Source organism: Ctenocephalides felis, unplaced genomic scaffold (genome assembly GCF_003426905.1).
Source record: "Ctenocephalides felis isolate EL2017-DRISC unplaced genomic scaffold, ASM342690v1 CF-g0.4_SCAFFOLD_01604, whole genome shotgun sequence".
Lineage (NCBI taxonomy): Eukaryota > Metazoa > Arthropoda > Insecta > Siphonaptera > Pulicidae > Ctenocephalides > Ctenocephalides felis.
Window position 1 is genome coordinate 31832361 of NW_020537758.1, and position 19923 is coordinate 31852283.

The 19923-nt window shown below is 26.2% G+C and overlaps 1 long non-coding RNA gene across 2 annotated transcripts in view; it reads right to left on the bottom strand.

Moving 5' to 3' along the window:
• LOC113372204 overlaps nucleotides 1-19923 on the bottom strand; it is a 149506-nt gene that overhangs the window by 24482 nt on the left and 105101 nt on the right. The window lies entirely within an intron of this gene.

Genomic DNA, 19923 nt, shown 5'->3' on the forward strand with positions numbered 1-19923 from the left:
TTTCAACCGGTCTTCTAATTTTTTATAGAACATAAATTTTTGCTCGAGCATTCTATAATTTATCCGCAAATTTAGTGTAATTTAAAGCAGTATTTGACTGAATTTATTTATTGTTCAATTTTGTAGATAGTAAACAAAATTATTTTAATTTTAATTAGTAGAACTAAAAAATAATAGTTTATCTTGATTAAATAAATTTGAAAATTATTCGTATTCATGCATCATTTTCACATACACAGCTTATAGAACAATGATAAAGAGTTCTGATTGCTCTGGAAACAATAAAAAAAAAAAAGAATTCACATACAAGAATGAAAATATTTCTATGGTAGTAAAAGGAAAGTTTTTGAATAAATAAAAATAATACAACTCTTTTTTTAAGTTTGAGTAGAGGAAGATACTTCGTCAGGAAGAAGTCACACTGATTTAAATTACTATATACACTGGCATAAAAATCTAAATTAATATATACAAAATTTTCTGGAAACCATTGCAGACTGATAAGATATCAAATGCTATAAAAATGATATGATTTCAAGAATCAAAATGCTTTCATCTATCTTTTAGATTTTGGCTATATTTGTCATTTCCCATTTATTCAGTGAAAACCGACTTTTTTCACTAAAAAAAACGGTTTTCGAATACCATAATTTTCGCCAAAAAACAGGATTTTAAAGCCCACAAACCCTAGTTGTAACAAGCCAATACGTTCCAGTTTTCATACAAAGTTCTACAAAATACTGTCAAAATGCCATGCACTTGATGAGCGATAACGCGTTTTACACAGAAAATACAACTTCACTCATATGTCATCAAGCCACATCCCAAAGATCCAGATCTAAAACGCCTGACCGCACATATGATTTTGATAGTATTTAGTACGATTTTGTATGAAAACTGGTACATAACATGGCCATCCCCAACATTGGCATATTTTACAGCAGCATCGGCTTCTGAATCATGAGGAGTTATAGACCCTTATAAAATGTATTCCTAAGAATAATATAAACAGAATTGGAAAGTTAAAATTATTAAAAGTATAAGAGTGAGGAATGTATTACTGTGAGTATATTTATTAAGTACAATATTGTATTAGCTATTATAATATTTACTAATATTATAATAACTATTGCGTGCTATGAGTTTATGACTTAATCAGAGTGGCATGTACTTATAAAAAATCAAAGGAATGTGTCACGTTTTAATATAGATAAAATGTGTATTTATTATGATTATGTAGTTTGAGATCGAAATACAATAAGCGAAATTATATTGTGTTCTCAATAGTTAGCTAACAGTCAGCTAACATAAGTGAGCTTTACAATTTTAGTAATTCAATATTTAAAATTTATTTTTTGAAATATATGTATATATATATATATTTTTAAAATACTGTTTTTGCATTCTCCAAAACCCACTGTCAACACAAGCAATATATAAATCGTTCTAATCGAATGCTCCGTTCCCTCAAAATTTGCTTTTTTAATTTTTTAAAGTTAATAATTATTAAATTCTTCATTTTATAAATGACATAGTTGAATTGCCAACAGCATCAAAGCTAAATACATGATTAAATCTTAAAATATTTGCAAAATTTTCTCAATTCATTTTTGTAAGTATTTTCTCCAACCAGATCTTTTACTTTCGTATGATGAAAATTTTGTATTGATTTTCAGTAATAAGCGTTTGGCTGCATTTTTATTCAAGGTTATAATAAATCAGTGAAACTTAAAACTGTGCAAAAGAAATTAAGAAAAGGGATATGGTATAGCTAATATGCATCTTATAAAATTTAATTTCTAATTTAAATTAACTTCAATACTAATTTTGAATCAGCGTGACAAAAACCAGAGAAATAGTGTTCATTATCATTGATCTTCGACATGCATATGAATAAATGAATAAATAAAAAACTGAAAAATGTTTTTTTAAGATGAATTTATATGAATAGCACAAAATATCCTATGTTACCTTCACGCTTCGTAGACAAATTAGTTCGACAGTGGAATTTAACAGTACATTCACTAACTGGATAGAAAATTCAGATTAAGAATGCATATTTCGTATAGCAGACAACAAAATGTTAAATTCCAAATTCATAAAAAGATTACTAGTTTCTGAGTGAAAATTTGAACTTTCGGTCAATAATAAAAATACTAATATATAAGACTGGTCAAGACTTGTGATCTTATAGCCTGCTGGAATATTTCGAAACATTACTCAATATTTCCAAAACTTAAACCCTCCTTGATATGCGCTAGATGAATCATTAATCAAGACATTAACATATGATGAAACAGCAAACTCACTAAACTTACTTCTCTAATTACTAGAACAGAATCGATGTCTATAGAAACAAGTCTATCATCAAACCATAACTGCACCAATAAAGCTGTTAAAAAATATTTCGCAAATTTTCTAACTATTGGCCTGGTACAATATTTTGTCAGTCACTTGGTCAGAAAGCTAAAATTGAGAACGCATATTACGCGTAAGTGGCAGCAAATTGATCAAATTTTTACAAAATATTATTTGATTCCGAAAAATTCTGAAAATATCAAAACTTTTGTAAAGGCGCATTGGAAATGATACAAGAAATTCGACTAAAGTGATATAATCAACAAAATTAAACCATTCATTATCATTTAGCAGAAGGTTAATATTGCGTAATTCATTTTTATAATCGAGGATTAATTTAATAACAGATACAATGGCAGGCTTGGAATTGGCTTTAAACCAATACATGTGAAAATTAAGTGAAGGAGAAAAGGCCATCTAATTTGACGTAAAACAGCTTTAACAAAATTAGATATAGCTAAAAACTAGCGATGAAAGGTGATAATGATAAATAAATGTGCTCATCGAGAAACATTATAACAAACATCTACATGTCCAAAAATGACGTGAAGAAATACCGACAAAAGACTAAAAATAAATTGCCCTCTAGTTTGATGTAAAAGAGTATTAAACAAGTAAGGGATAAACAAAAGGACTAACTGCTTGAAGGCAAAATAGTCATCTGCTTCGTGGTGATCGATGATAATGATAAATAAATGTGCTCATCAGAAAGACAGTAATCAATACACAATATACAATACACAATGTAAAAATTAAGTCAGAAAGTACTTATGACCAGCGACATAGGGGTAAAAATAGTCAACTTCTGGTGCTGAAAGAAAATGATAATGAATAAATGTACTCAATAATAAAATCACTCAAAAAGTACCGACAAAAACACTAAAGAAGAAAATGCCATCTGATTTGATGCATAAGTCTTTGAAAAATGAGCAATGTGCAGAAGGACTTATAGGAAAAAATTGTCAACGTATATAGATTTGCTAATGAAAGAACACTGTAATAAACATCAATACATACATGAATTAAGTCAAAAACTAACGAGGAATAGGCTAATAAAAATGCTTCATTTGAAATCTAAAAAAAAATGCGCATTTGGTAAAGGACTAAACGCAAAATTCGGAAAAAAATGGTCACCTGAATATTGCTGGTGAGGTAAAAAATTTTGTGAGCAGTATCTTCATTGGAGAAACTGAGTCTGATAAAAACATTTCATATCCGAATTTATTACTAAGTTATAAAAGCTAATATTAGATTACCTAAATGATGAAATTATTTAAAACTGATATATCCTGAAAGATTGAGTAGTAAACAAAAAATCTAAAATTTTGCTGAAAAATTCAAAGAAAATTGAAAGTTTCATGTTTGATTTGTTTTTGATTCAAAAGATTCAAATTACTCTTGATGCTTATATATATATATATATATATATATATATATATATATATATAATATTCAATAAATAATATATTTATATTATATTAGAAAGACGGAAAAAGTTCAATTCAATGCATAAAATACACCTATTTTTTCATTCTCATAATTTAACGAATAAATTAGAATAGAAAATTTAAAATTATATAAGTAATTTTTATTGAAGAATTCTAGAAAATATATCTACAATTATATTATTATGACGATCGATTCTACCTACATAAATAAATATACCTGCAGAACTACAGTAAAAACTTGATACTAATAGCTGGAATTAAGAACTTTTAACAAAACTGAACTACGATAAAAATCTAATATGTATAAGGAAATAAGCATATAAAAATATATGAAAAGTTTGTAAATAAATTTCATCTTATTCATTATAAAATAAATTACAAAAACAAGGATTACAAGGACAAGGACAAGAAAAATATTATAATATTTCTCCAATCAGCATTCAAAAATGGGCCTTCTTTGTAAAATATTTGGCTAAAAATTTCAAAAATACGTTACAAAATTTATTAAAAATCTAATATGTAATTATTAACAATAATGCATCAGAAACAGGATTAAGCTTTTAATTTATAAAATTAAATTTTGTAAATTAGCGGGAATAAACGTCGGAGATCGCAGCACAGTATGCACAACTTAGGCAGTTAGAAATATTATAAGAGCACTATAATTATAATAAATAAGTTTTTGTTTTTGTAATGTCATGTAGAGATTCAGTTTTGTTAGTAGAGAATTATTAAATTGAGATTTATTGAATGATGTTTGTTATTGATTGGTGTTTTAATAGAATTTGCTGGAGCATAATACAACCAAGAAGAATTAAAGATCAGAAGTGGGATTTAAATCTACGCCCGCTCGGGCCTTAATAATTTTAACCCTCTCGACTCGGATGCCGCCGCTCCGGCGGCATAGTCATTTTACCGTTGAGCTCGGATGCCGCCGCTCCGGCGGCAAATCGTGTCGTCGCAAACTAAACTTACATCTATTATTATTATTTTTTTTAAATTAATTTACTATTACATTCATTTATTTATTGATTTATCATCTTTATAAATAAAAATATAACAAAATTAGTTCATTAGCTCACGATCCCCATAATTATTACCACATTTCGAAAAAATCCGTTACAAAATAATTTCGAGTTGAGAGATATGTATAGCACTATAATATTCCAAGTACAGCGTACCGACTAGCAGTCTGATTCCCGAGTCGAAAGTGTTAATATTATGTTGAAAGTGATTATATGAACTATTTTGTTTAATGAATGTAGTTCATTTACAGACACAAAACTGAACATCACAAGATAATTGAAAATTTGCAAGTAAGAACACTTATAAAAATTCCTTTCAAGCAAAATTTAAAATAAAACGTTTATTGCCAAGCTAATATTTCGCTTGAATTAAACGTTTTTTTTTACAAAGGCTACAAAGATAATCCCAGGAAATATAAGAATACTGACAGAAATGCTGTACAAATTTGGAATTTTATTTTATGATTATTTGGAATTAATTTAAAAAAAATGAATACAAAAACTGGCGTAACTTCATGGACGAAGAATCGCACTAAAACTTTCTATCAATCTATTTATATCAATATCTAGCACCCAAAGACTAGTATAAATGAAGAATTGCACTAACAACATCTATCAATGGTTTCTTAAAATTTGCACCCAAGACTGACATAATTAAATGATTATGGACAAATAATTGTAGTAAAAATTTCTATCATAGTTTTTTGAAACTAACCCCAAAGGACTGGCATAACTATATAAGTATGGCCGAAAATCGTAGTAAAAATTTCTATTAATATTTTATTAAGTTTTGCATCCAAAGAAACTAGCATAATTATTTGGGTATGGATAAATAATCGTACTGAAATCTTCTATCATTGGTTTATTAAAATTTCCTCCAAAGATCTGGCATAAATATTTGGGTATAGACGAAGAACCGTAGCAAAAATTTCTATTAAAATTTGAACCTGCAGACTGTTATAATTATTTAGGTAAGAACAAAAAATCGTACAAAAAACTTCGATCAATAGTTGCACCGATTATAAGAAAACAAGATACAGTAATGAGAAAATCTATAACAGCAACATTTTGCTTTTCAGTTGGCATACCATTTTTTCAATTTGGAGTGACCTTTGACATTTTGATTAGTTTTTTATATCGAGATATTATATTAAAAAACGCAGGTGATTTAATGCCATTATTATACCAAAAAGAACGTTGATTTAATATATATTAATATAGATAATACGTATTGCAATATTGAATATGTTATCAAGCACTGCTTCAACTTTTTGATTCAAATGATGAAACATTTTCCAAAAATTAGATAGAAAATTAGCCCTCACGCCGGCAAGTGATCCTTAAACAAAACCTCAATTATTGCATTCAACAAAGTTAAAAAGCAGTAAGAAAAAGAACTATAATTTAAAAAAAATGAAAATTTCCTTTAGTCCTAATTTTTCAATAAAATCTTCCACAACTTTACGAAAATCCTAATTATAAAATACTAATAAAAATGAACATAAAAATTGGGCTGAAAACATTCTAGAAATACGTTTTTCAACTACCGACGTAGAAATTAACAATTATAAGAATTGTTTACTCATCAATATATTGTTCAACAAAAACAGTTCAACATCAAATTAAAAGAGATAGTTTTTGGTTTTAAATGTGTTAGGAGATAAAGAAAACAAAGTAGTGTAATAATTTTATAAATGATAGATATAAATAATTACAATCATCACAATTGTATCATAAACAAAATATTATATGTAATACGGCTACGAATTATATGTAATATGGCAAAATATGCCATATTACATATAATTCGTAGTTAATTCATTAACACATATTTTTCAAAAATCAATATACAAAGTGGATCGATTCGATCCTCTTAAACATAAAATGTAGTTAAATGACAAATTTAAAAATGATCAAAAGTTAAAGGAAACTAAATAGTTAAGTTAATGTAATATATTGATAAATGATTAATATAAAATTAATATAAAAAATAGATGTTGATATTTTTTGAAAAATGCTAAATTAAGCTTAATTAATGGCAAATGCTAAATTTGAATTGTACTCGAACAAAATAACTACTCATGCAATATCAAATATCAAAGTGATAAAATCTAAATACAGAGTAAATAGTGGTAGATATATATACTTTTAACTTAAGTTTGATTTTTCTAAAATACAATACAAATTTTGTATTTCAATATATTAACCCAAGGAGAAATTTTAGACCATCGTCATAAAACTAAATAAATTAACGTTTTAGTTCATCATAATAATAGACGATATATTTTATATTTTGATAAGATGAATTGGTTTACGTTGATTGTATATCATTTATATAAATTGTTAAAAAACTGGTAATTTATTACAAAACTATCAAGTAACTAATTATTGCGCACAATTATTCCATATTATCATTAGCAAAAAATATCAATAATATATTAGTTATGTCATAAATTTAGCTTTTTTTAAAAGTTTGTAATTTTGTTTAAAACACACATATATATTATATATATCAAATTTAATAAAAAAAACTGACGACACAAAAGAACACAACAAGCTATGTTTTCTCTATTAACAAAACAAAAAATCATCATTTTTATAATATGTCAACGTACAGTACTTTAAGATTTATTGAGCATATTTTATTATATTTTAATCAAATTCCAATATCTTAATTTTAAATCCTAGTGTGCTTTGCAACAATTTTTTTTAAATGGAAGGTGAGTAATTTTGTTTCTCAATTTTTGAAATATTTGTTTAAATTTTAAGCGTATAATTCATTTCTTTAAATTTTTTAACAAATCATCAGTTATTCAATAATATATATATATATATATATATATATATATAACCAAAAAAATATTTATATATTTATGATATACTTTGTAAATCATGAAAAATGTGCGTTCTTCATTCACTTTGAACCGATTAGCATTAAGAGTTCGAAAATATTTTTCACCGAAAATAAATTATTAATGTATAACAAAAATTTATTTACTTATATTTAATAATATAACTAAAGTTTCAGGAAGTTCAATATATTTGTCATAATTTTGAGTTACAAGGGTAATCATATTAATATAGTCATGTCTATAATATTATGATAATGTTACCGAATCCGGAGTCTAAATACATATTAATATGTGAAAACAAAATTTAAAAGTAAGAGTTGTTTCTGAAATACAAGGAACTTGAAAAAGAATAGGCGCTATTCTTTTCAAAAAAAATTAAAATAAATAATTTTTTTTTTTTAAAAAAAAAAAGGAGTAATCAAACTAGTATATCAAAATCGTTGTGAGCGTTTTTGAAAATTATGTTAATTCGGAACAAAAAGAATGACTTGAAAGTAATGGGAACAATAATTGCAGCAAATTTAAATATTTCGAAATAGTGAATAAATGTAATATATATATATATATATATATATATATATAAACATACAATTGAAAAATATACACTCATATACATATGAGAAATATATACAAGACATCATGAATGCTTAAAACCAAAATCTAAATTTTTCTAGATGACTTTTTCGGCAGTTCTCTTCATACCACAAATAAAAACTATTCAATCAATATCGCACCAAATAACGACATTTTTTGCAAAATAGACCAAATTATATCAAAAAGATTTAAGTTAAAAAAGAACACAATAGCGAAATTTTAATGAAACAATTTTTTTGTTACAGTTATTTGTTCCACACAAAAACATCACTCAATTATTGTTTATTTTGTTTGTTTTAATTTTTTATTATATAATCAAAAAGTAGTAAACTTTGATTTAAGTAAATGTATAATAAAATAAGGGTTTAATCACACACACTGAATATTATGGTACAATATTAGAATTTGTATAAAAATATGTCTCATAAAAATATTTTTTATCTTGTACCTAAATTTATTTGTTGATATAATGAAAAATATTTTTTTCAAAAGTAGTAGTACAAATCATTTTAGAAAAAAATTAATCCTAAGAAGAGATCGTAAAAATCAGAAATTGCATTTGACATAAAATGTCGTAAAGCTAATGAGTTAAAAGCTACGCAAATATCAATTATAACTATATGATAAATTCCAAAAATAATTAAATTAATATTTAAAAAATTACTATATCAAAAATCAGTATTATTATTATTAGCGATATTTAAACTTTAGAAAATCTGTTAATCTTGAATATGATAACTTCAAAATATCAATCAAAAACGAAGATTGATTTTACAAAAAGTACAAATATCAAATTGCGTTATATATTTAGCTAGGTAGAATAAAAGTTGAAAAGTTTTGCATGTCAAAATAATACATTTTTTTGAGAAAAATGCTGAAAGTGAGATGTTACCAAGCTAATATATCTCTTCATTAATTAAATGGTTCTGGAGCAAATCAGCTCCAATAAAACCAAAGGATATTATTTTTTATAAAAACAAATAATATGTAAAAAAATCGATGAATAAAAAAATGTCGTTGATATATTAAATTTTGGATTTTAAAGAATTATAAAAACAACAGAAAAACTATAAAAAATAGCAAGACTAATTAAAATTAAAAGTAAAAAAGTATATAAGTGTAAAATGTAATTGTGAATTTGTTAATAACAAATCTTTATGGTAAATCTCTCCAGATTCTTTGTGATAAATGGTACTATGAAAAATTTATAGAATTGAAAATATACTAAGAGAAATGCTATAAACATTTGGTAAAAATTTAAATTATTTATATTTATATTATACAGTAGATTCAAAGTGATATCGATAAAAAAATAGAATAGTGCATCTGATTGCGATATCAAAACAGGATTGTTTATAGGAAAATCAAAAATAAAGATCTGAAATTGGAAAAATCATCGACAGGACTAGATTATAATGAGTTTTCTACATATCGTTCATTCTATTTCATTTTTCTTGTTTTTTACAATTTGACTAAAGAAGGTTTAGAAAAATTTTAAAAATGCAAACAAAAGCTTTAAAAAATTATAAATATAGTTTGTATTTTAAAGCAATAAGCACATAATTATGATTGAAAAAGCTTAAAGATACTTATATAGAGCATCTGATTTAAAATTTATAGTAAACACTGCCAAGAAAAAATTATTGAAAGGAATACTATTGAAAAATTTAAAAAACAAATAGTTATGAATTATAGACAGAAATATATGAATAAAATATTAGTAAGCTATTGCTTAATGAAGAAAAAACATCGTTTGAACGTAATTTACGTTTAAAAGCAAGGATGTAAAGTAATTTAAAGTAATTTTAAAAAGTTACGAAAATAAGAAACAAAAATTGAGAATATTCTATAATAATTATGCAATTTCTTGTTTGAGAAAATATATTTCCGTTAAACTTTGAGTTTGTTTTAAAAATAATGTTTATTTATTCTACAATGGTCGACGCTAAAGTTGTTTGGATAAAAATGTTGCAAAAAATTTAGAGTAAAAAATAACTATAATGGATTTATTTTGCAAATCGTTTTATGTTATCGAATAAACAATATGAAATACTAATATTATAAATATAATATTGCGGAATCATATGGATAAGAAATGGTAAACCTCATATATACAAATGTTCATACATTTTTAATTAAATTTAAAATTAAAATTGTAATAAAATGTGTGATATAAAAATATAATCTAAGTAACAACATTTAAACGATTAAGTTAAAGTTGAAACTAGAGAGAATATTTTCAATTAAAAGTAATTAGTATTTACTGCTTAATAATATGAGTTTCAGAAAACATTTGCAGATCAACCAATTTATAAAAACGATATAAAATCAATGTAATTCATTTTCTATTAGTGATATAAATAAAAATAAATTCTAGTGATACAATTGAGATAAACTAAGTTATATTTCATTATAAAATTTATTTATATAAATTAATACTAATACACATAGTATTATTTATATTTAAACTTCTAGTCGAATTTTTATAGTAGATCTTCCAACACAAAATAAGCAAACGAGAAAAAATTCCCAAAAATAAAAGTAATTTTAAAAACCATGAAACGCCGTAAGTAATTGTTTTCACATCAATGTATATAAAATTATCTAATCGCAACTAGTGCAGTAAACGGAGCGTTTTAGGTCTGAATTTTTTTACTGTGCTCCGAATTTCATGAAATTTTGGAATTAGGTTCATCTTACCCTCAAATTCAAAAGTGAAAACAATTCGGGTTGCGCCATCACCCCCCGGGGGGATGACCCCCCTTCTCAATTGTGTAATTACATTTTTTTAAAATAACGTCGGAAATCGATAGAAGAGCTAATTATAATGAAAAAATGTCTTCTATAGTTTTTCAAAAAAACTAATACTTTACAAGTTACTGGCCACTAAAGATTCATATATTTTTGGCGTTTTTCTTCGTCTTTTTACAAATATCTCCTAAATTATACATTTTAACGAAATTCATGTAATTAACAAAATAATGTCAATAAAAATCTTAATAAATCGGTATTACATAAAGTATTCTAGGAAAAGCATGAAGCAAGATTTGAAAGAGCAAAGTCGTTTTTAATTCGTTCAAGATTTAATTGTTGTATTTAAAGCCATCTAGTGTCGAGGTTTTACATTTTATGCATTTCGGTGAAACTGGGTTTTATAGTGCTCAATATAAGCTTTAAAATGAGTGCTGTTACAAGTTTTTTGCGTGTAAAATGAGTGAGCTATCATGCAAATAAGAAGCATATACAAAGTTTTTTCCTTTTAAATCATATGGTTTAATGAGCGCCATTTCCACCAGAATGAAAGTAATTCACATTCCATCTAGAATTCACTTCATTATAGACATCTTGATGGATTCTAGTAGATTCACTACTTTAGTACAAATTCTTTTCAGAAAACTCACAATTTTATAAAAACTTTTTTTTCCAAATTGCGCAGTCGCGCAGTCTTTAAACATTCATAACTCTGTCAATTTTTGTGTGAAAGAAAAATAATAAAAAACAATAATAAGCCAGAAAGATTCCTTTGATTTTTATCTATAAGCTTTTATACGTATCTTTTATTCTTTTTGAGATATAATGAAAATAATTTCGATTTTTAAAAAAATTGAAAAAAAAAAGTTTTTATAAAATCGTGAGTTTTCTGAAAATAGTTTGTACTAAAGTAGTGAATCTACTAGAATCCATCAAGATGTCTATAATGAAGTGTTCTAGATGGAATGTGAATTACTTTCATTCTGGTGGAAATGGCGCTCATTAAACCATATGATTTAAAAGGAAAAAACTTCGTATATGCTTCTTATTTGCATGATAGCTCACTCATTTTACACGCAAAAAACTTGTAACAGCACTCATTTTAAAGCTTATGTTGAGCACTATAAAACCCAATTTCACCGAAATGCATAAAATGTAAAACCTCGACACTAGGTGGCTTTAAATACAACAATTAAATCTTGAACGAAATAAAAAACGGCTTTGCTCTTTCAAATCTTGCTTCATGTTTTCCCTAGAACACTTTATGCAATACCGATTTATTAAGATTTTTATTGACATTATTTTGTTCATTACATGAATTTTGTTAAAATGTATAATTTAGGAGATATTTGTAAAAAGACGAAGAAAAACGCCAAAAATATATGAATCTTTAGTGGCCAGTAACTTGTAAAGTATTAGTTTTTTTGAAAAACTATAGAAGACATTTTTTCATTATAATTAGCTCTTCTATCGATTTCCGACGTTATTTTAAAAAAATGTAATTACACAATTGAGAAGGGGGGTCATCCCCCCGGGGGGTGATGGCGCAACCCGAATTGTTTTCACTTTTGAATTTGAGGGTAAGATGAACCTAATTCCAAAATTTCATGAAATTCGGAGAACAGTAAAAAAATTCAGAGGTTATACCCTTTTTTCCTCTCCGTTTACTGCACTAAACAGATTGTACATATTAACGTAAATTAATGATATTTTCTATATATTGATTAAAACAAGTTTCTGAAGTGCAATTCTTAATATTTCTTGGAAAATGTTATCAAAACTGCTTAAAATTGTTTTTCATTTCAAAGTATTGACATAAGAATAATATAACAGTGATATTCTTGTAAAAACTATATCCTTTGAAAAAATGTAGCAAAAAAAATGTTAGAAACTAAAATATTTGATATTATTAACTGCTTCATATCGAGTTGCCTTAAAATCACAAGTTACGAGGAATCGGTGTAAAAAATCTGTTCCAGAATTTTAATGAAATATTCCAAGTAAACGCAGTATTATAAAGATTATGAATAAAATTCGGATTAAATAATAAAATAATATGAATTTTATTGATAACCCACAAATGAAGTACACAATTCTTCAATATATAAACAAAAAGAAGAAAGAAAGGTTTATTTAGAATGTAACTAATTTAATTTATCAATGCATATATGAATTGTTATCAAGTACTGAAAATTACTAATAGTAATATTGTAAAAGTAGATGTCAATAATAAATAATCTGTTATTATTTTTTTGTGTTGAAATTATTATATTATTTTTGTTTTTATATGTTTTTTTATATCTTGAAGAAAATTAATACAATATAATTAATTTATGGCCAGGAAAAAAAGACCTAATGCAATTTGTATGAAAAATTAATAATGACGAAATATTCAACATTAGCAATAAACCCTGATTGCAACAAAATATTAGAAAACTGATTCGAAACCGCAGCACTTACTATAAAATTTAAAAAAATCTTAATCACTTATTGTAAATTTTTGTATAACTTAAAAGTTAAATATTTAATTTACAGAAACACTTAAAGATGAATTATTCAAAAAAAAATTTTATCATCAACCAAATTGAAATTGTAAAAATACAAAAATTCCAAATCATCTTGATGATTCTTTTATCACAATTATCAAATAAAATTGGCAACCTAATATTGTAACACTTTTGTTTTGCATAAATGTTAATGATTTTTTTTTTGCCTTTATCGAAAAATTGGAAACTAGTGAATTATGCATTTCCAAGTATAAAAATGGAGTTAAATTCAAAACAGCAAATGTTGTTTAACGATATAAAAAATTATTCTCTACATGTGTTTTGAATGTGTGTATAAACATTTCTGAGAACATGTATCGAATGAAAAACAAATAATTTTAAGTATTATAAGTTGCAATAAACATTGATCTGAGTCTGTCCAGCCACAATAGGCTACTGTTTCAAAAAACTTTACATGTATTCATACGTAACATTCAAAGAACATTGCATTATATTCAGTAAAATTAACAATAAATCCAAAAATAAACTATTATTTTGAAAATACAAAAATTAGTTAAAAATACTTTATGAAAATATAGATAAACCAAAAAAATATTAAAATTGTTGGCTAAAATCAAAACATAAATCTCAAAGGACTTAATGTAATGTAAAGTAATTGATATTGCGTATAAGAAAATTGGGATAAATATCTCAATTGTTATATTTTAGATAATTTTAGTTATAATTGTTTTCTTCTTTGTAGTTAGTTTTATAGAATTACTTGTTTCAAGTCCATTATATAATGATACAAACTATTCTAGACAACAAAATTTTTCTGGGTGAGCCTATACTTAAACCCATATGGTTGGTTCTACAAAGTTGAACTTTCGGGACGTGCCAACTTGCCTAATATTGCACTAATGCTGAAACTGTAATTTATTTATTTATTTATTTATGGCTTTTAATCTTATGCCAAAAAATATCGAAACCTAGAATTCTAAGTACCATTGCTAATTTTTTTTGTATTTCTAACTATATAAATCATATTGATTTGAGTAAGAGGCGTTATAAGGTTTAATCAATCAGGCCTCTAAAGATTGAAGATCATCAAAATGAACTATTAATTTCTCTGCTTAATTTTACATCAATGATTCGTCTCAAAAAGGCCTACAAATCTATTTGAAACTGTACAAATTTAATTTGTGTTTAAGTCTCTTTATTTGTAAACGTCTCACATGAAAAATTTTGTTATTAACTCATCTTGAACAATATAATATTTGTTAATGGGAATGTGCAAATACGTATATGTGCCAGTGTTTTTGTACGTTATTTGTCTTTCGAATGCAGATTAGTAAATAAATTGTAAAAAAAAATCATCGGTGTCATTATTGTTCGGTAAATAAATTAGCCAAAATCATAATCCCGAGTTCGCGCAATTACTTACAATATTTACAACGGACACTAAGGTAAAATTACACTAGCAGGGCCTTGTCATAGGCCTATAATATTTTTAGGTGTTCAGTTTGCCTATAAACTGCCAAAGACTCATTAAAATCCCAGAAGAGTAAAACAGGGGTTCTATTCTTTGTAAGATAAATATGGTAAATGTACGCAGGGACAAAAAAACTAGAAAAATAGGTTTTATAATCCAGGATTCATTTCTACGGTCGAGTTGTGGTTCGAATCAAATAATAATATACTGCATTAAGAGCTGCTTTATTAAAATTAATAGGCAAAAAAAATTAAATTAAAAGTCAAAAGAAAGGAAGATGTGAATGTTGGTCAAAGACGAGTTTTGTGCCATTTAAGGAAAGGGAAGTAGAATGGAAATATTATACCATGCCCAATTTCATTCAGAAACGGAAATGTGGTAGCAAATAACGTATTCCCAACTATTTTGTAGCCTATTTGTTTATCAGAGTCGATAGAAGGAAGAATAGAAACAAGGTATGGATGCCTTCTTTTAAAATTTTATGTTTTTTATATAAGAATTTACAATTTGATCGTATTTATTTTTTGGTATAAAATTGTTTTCAAAGTCGATTTTGGAAATATAAACCAGAGGTAAAAAATGAAGTCCGGAAATGTAGAAGAAACAGAGCGTAATCAAATTAATGAAGGTTTGTCTTTGGAGGAACCAACCTAAAATCAGCTTAAAGCTGGTTGGAGCAAATTCGCTTCAATGTAAATTAAGTATGTCATGATATTTATATACAAAAAAGTGTACAAAAGTATAGATGTCTAATAAAATCATCGTTGAATCAAGAAGTATTTAATTTTAATCAAAATTTACAGCTTGATCGAACTTATTTATTTTTCGGTATAAAATTGTTTTCAAATACAAACCAGAGATAAAAAATAAAGTCCGGAAATATAGTAGAAATAAAGTGTTATCAAATTAATAAAGTTTTGTCACTGGAGAAACCTTCCTAAAATCAGCTTAAAGCTAGTTGAAGCAAATTAGCTCCAATGTGGATTAAGTATGTCATGATTTTATATACAAAAAAAGTGTACAACAAATGTAGATGTCTAATAAAATCATCGTTGAATCAAAAAGTATTTAATTTTAATCAAAATTTTGATCGTATTTATTTATTTTTTGGTATAAAATTGTTCTCAAAGTCGATTTTGGAAATATAAACCAGAGGTAGAAATTAAGTCCGGAAATGTAGAAGAAACAGAGTGTAATTAAATTTGCATCTGGAGGAACCTACCTAAAATCAGCTTAAAGCTGGTTGCAGCAAAATAGCTCCAATTTAGATTAAGTATGTCATGAAATTTATATACAAAGAATGTACAAACAATATAGATGTCTAATAAAATCATCGTTGAATCAAAAAGTATTGAATTTTAATCAAATTCGCCCAATTAACGAAATCAAATCATATCAAAAACAAAATTAAAGGCGTCGTAAGCACAACCGTAAAATTGAACAAAGAAATTATTTATGGAAAAGTTCTCCACTGGCCTTGTAGAATGATTATTCTGATTATTATATTACCAGAAAGCAATAAAGGGCACGAAAAGAAGTAAAGCAATGCTGGTATGACAGGATACCGATAGAACCTCTGAAAGACTTGGGTAACAACGGAAAACTTTTCCTTTTGGATCGAATTAGTGGAAATCGAAGGAAAATCGAAAAAAGCCCGAAACCAACATGTGCAGCGACCACATCACAATCACTGTGAATTATCAAAAGAGAAGTCAAAAATAAGATTTAGCAGCACATGAGTGAAGACACCAGTGTGGTTTTAAATGGAAAATTATGCTAGACTCTGACAAATGACAATTGAGCAACAATGACCTATGCAACGAAGGCAACGAGTGAAGTATTCAACCATCTCAAAAGAACGTCAAATCTTGCAACCCTTGCGAAAGGGGATGACGTTTGCAAAGCCAAGAAACATAATCAAGATAATAGAATTCCATATTTAATAATATTTTGTATATGTTTTGAGTTTTTAAATAATAGTGTTTTTATTATGTTATCGTAAATAAAATGTATTTTATATAGACACACGCTTAGAACATTTGCTGCTGTTTCATGGATTGACACGAAGCCTTGGACAGAGTTAATTGGTGTACGCTTATGGGTATCTAGAAAACTTATAGCCATATTACAGCATATAATCAAAATAAGCAAAAATCTATATATAAAAAGTATATTATATAAATAACATAACACAAGAAATAAAAAAATTGAATTAAGGTCTTTCTCGAAACGTTATTAAATAATTGAACAAATAAATAGGAGAGTTTCATCTCCTCAGAAATACGATCAAGAAAATATATATGAACTAAAACTAAAATTAATGGTACAAAAATTATATCTTATATTATTATAGTGATTAAATAACAAAATTTGGTTAACTATATCTGACAATACAGCGTATCGTTTTGCAAAAAATATTTACAATTTGATTATTACAACAAAAAAATATACTAAAGTTATGGAAAATGGATTCTGAATATGAAAAATTAAAAATCGGAGGGATTAAGTACCGGAGCGATTGAAAATTTCAAGACTAGGAGATTGGAGATCAAGGAATCAACCCGAGATTACCAAAAGTACCAGAATTGTGTTGTTGAAATATGTGATTTAGAAACAAAATATTTTAATAATTATAGTATATATTAATCAATAGTGTGGGGGGGGGGATTAAAAATCGGAAAAATTAGGCATCAGAGAGCCACTCGAATATTAGGAATCTAGGAGATTGGGAATCAAATCATCAGCCCGATATTACCTAAAGTACCATAGTTAAATTATTGAAATAAAATTCTGGGAACAAAAGCAAGAAAATTTTTCAATAAGTGTAGTACATATTAATTAATATAGATTGAAGGGTATAGATTGAAAATCGGAAGGATTAGGAATCGGAGCCACTCGAAATCTGAGGATTAGGAATCTAGGAGACTGAAAACCAAGTGATCAGTCCGAGATTACCAGAAAGAAAGAAATATTTTAATAATTGCGGTAATAAATATTAATTAAAAGTGTGTCATGATATTTGTATGTTAATCGAGATAAAATATGAGTGTGTCGTAAATTGCATTGATATTTTGTAATGGTTAAGTGGAGATACAAAATTAGCGAATATTGTGTGCAAAGACTATCACAATATATATATACATGTATAAAGATATTTCGAAGTGTTTTTTGTCATTCCATGGTAAAACAAATTTGAACTTATTTAGGTAACGCGGTGAAATAAAATATTTAAATTCAATTTAAATAGAATGTTTCGAGAAACCTAGTGTCACTCATAATTTATCTCAGATATATACTGTAAGTTCTAAGATATTAATCATGAAACAATATTGATTATTTTGCATGTCGAACTGAAAGAAAAATAATGCCTTGGACAATAATGCCTGGTACAAATTAAAATCAGTGTTTCAAAGGATATACACGGGCAAAAAGCAAAAATAAACCTTGATAGGGTGTACAGAGATTACTAAGTCGACTGCAAACTGAGATCGCAGCACTTAAGCACCATAGAAGGCTTCATAGAAGTTTTGGACGCCTTTCAAAAATACATTTCGTATACAAATCCAGTGAGATATTCTCAAAAAAAAATTGCTTTGAGTTGTGGATGGAATACGGAACCCCAACCGCACCAATTCAATTATAGCCTTAGTCAAGTCCAATTATTAAATTGCATTTACTTGCGTTTTGATTGTAATAAAACCATTAACAAATTGATAAAAACGACAACTAATGTAGTAACACGAGTAGTTTTTGGACTGACAAATAAAAACACCAGAAGGAGTAAGTAATAACGTATTTATTTTTGATAAATAACTTTCCAACAATATCAAGAACTTCTCAGAAAAAAACACTAATTAAAACTTGATAATAATTTTAGTGTTGTCAATTGAAACAGACAGGAAAAATATCGAATAAAACGTATAAAGTTAAAGTACAAACGGTTTTATACTGCTATATTAATGTACAAGAGATATTTCAAGCTTGTAGCAAAAAAAGTAAATTATTTCAAAATTCTTACGATGTTCAATTTTATAACTTACATGAAAATAGAATATATGGTTTCGTCACGAAAGCTTGTTGATACAAAATATGGTTTGCCCAAGCTTTAGTCAAAAAATAACTTCTATCTGATTAGATAAAAAAAAACACTGGCAAATCTGCCATGACAAACTACATCCCGGTTTGATCCATGATAGTAAAAAAAATTGAGTTTTTTTTATTGAAAATTGTTAAAGTTTTTATCACTAATAATTGACATATGGTATAGTATTAATTATTGTTGCATATCCCATGTAGCATATTCATGTACCACAAATAAAATGTACCTCATATAATTCACGGAATTAAATTTATAAAATCGTAATAAAATTATGAACAATTACAAATTTTAGAGTTTGCTACAGCTGCAACTTGGACCGAGCATATTCGAACTACAAAATTAAAGTACGAAAAGTTTATTTAAAATTTAAATGTAATCCAAAATATAATTTGGTTGAAACTAGTCGTTTCTCAAAAATAAATGTAAATGCGGCATTTTAATATCTATAATATGTTATTAGTAATGCCATCTGCCATGGATATTAAACAAAAAGTATTCATTTAGTTAGTCTGTGTGTTATTGCATCAATTAAAGTATATTATTTCATTATAGTTTTGAAAAATTCGATTTATTGAAATTCTTAGCAAGCAGTATTAAAAGTATTAAAAAATACATTCATTTACCACGTCGTTTTACCAAGGATTTTGTACAACTTCCAAAAATATATTTAAACTGTAATCATAGCTGTAACTATAGTTTCAGAAGAAAATTCTAATTAAATTAACGTAAAATTTATGTGCAAAAAGAAAATGCATTTTAAACTAGTAATACAACTAATTATCATAAAAATATAGTAATATTGTAGAAATAAATGAAAT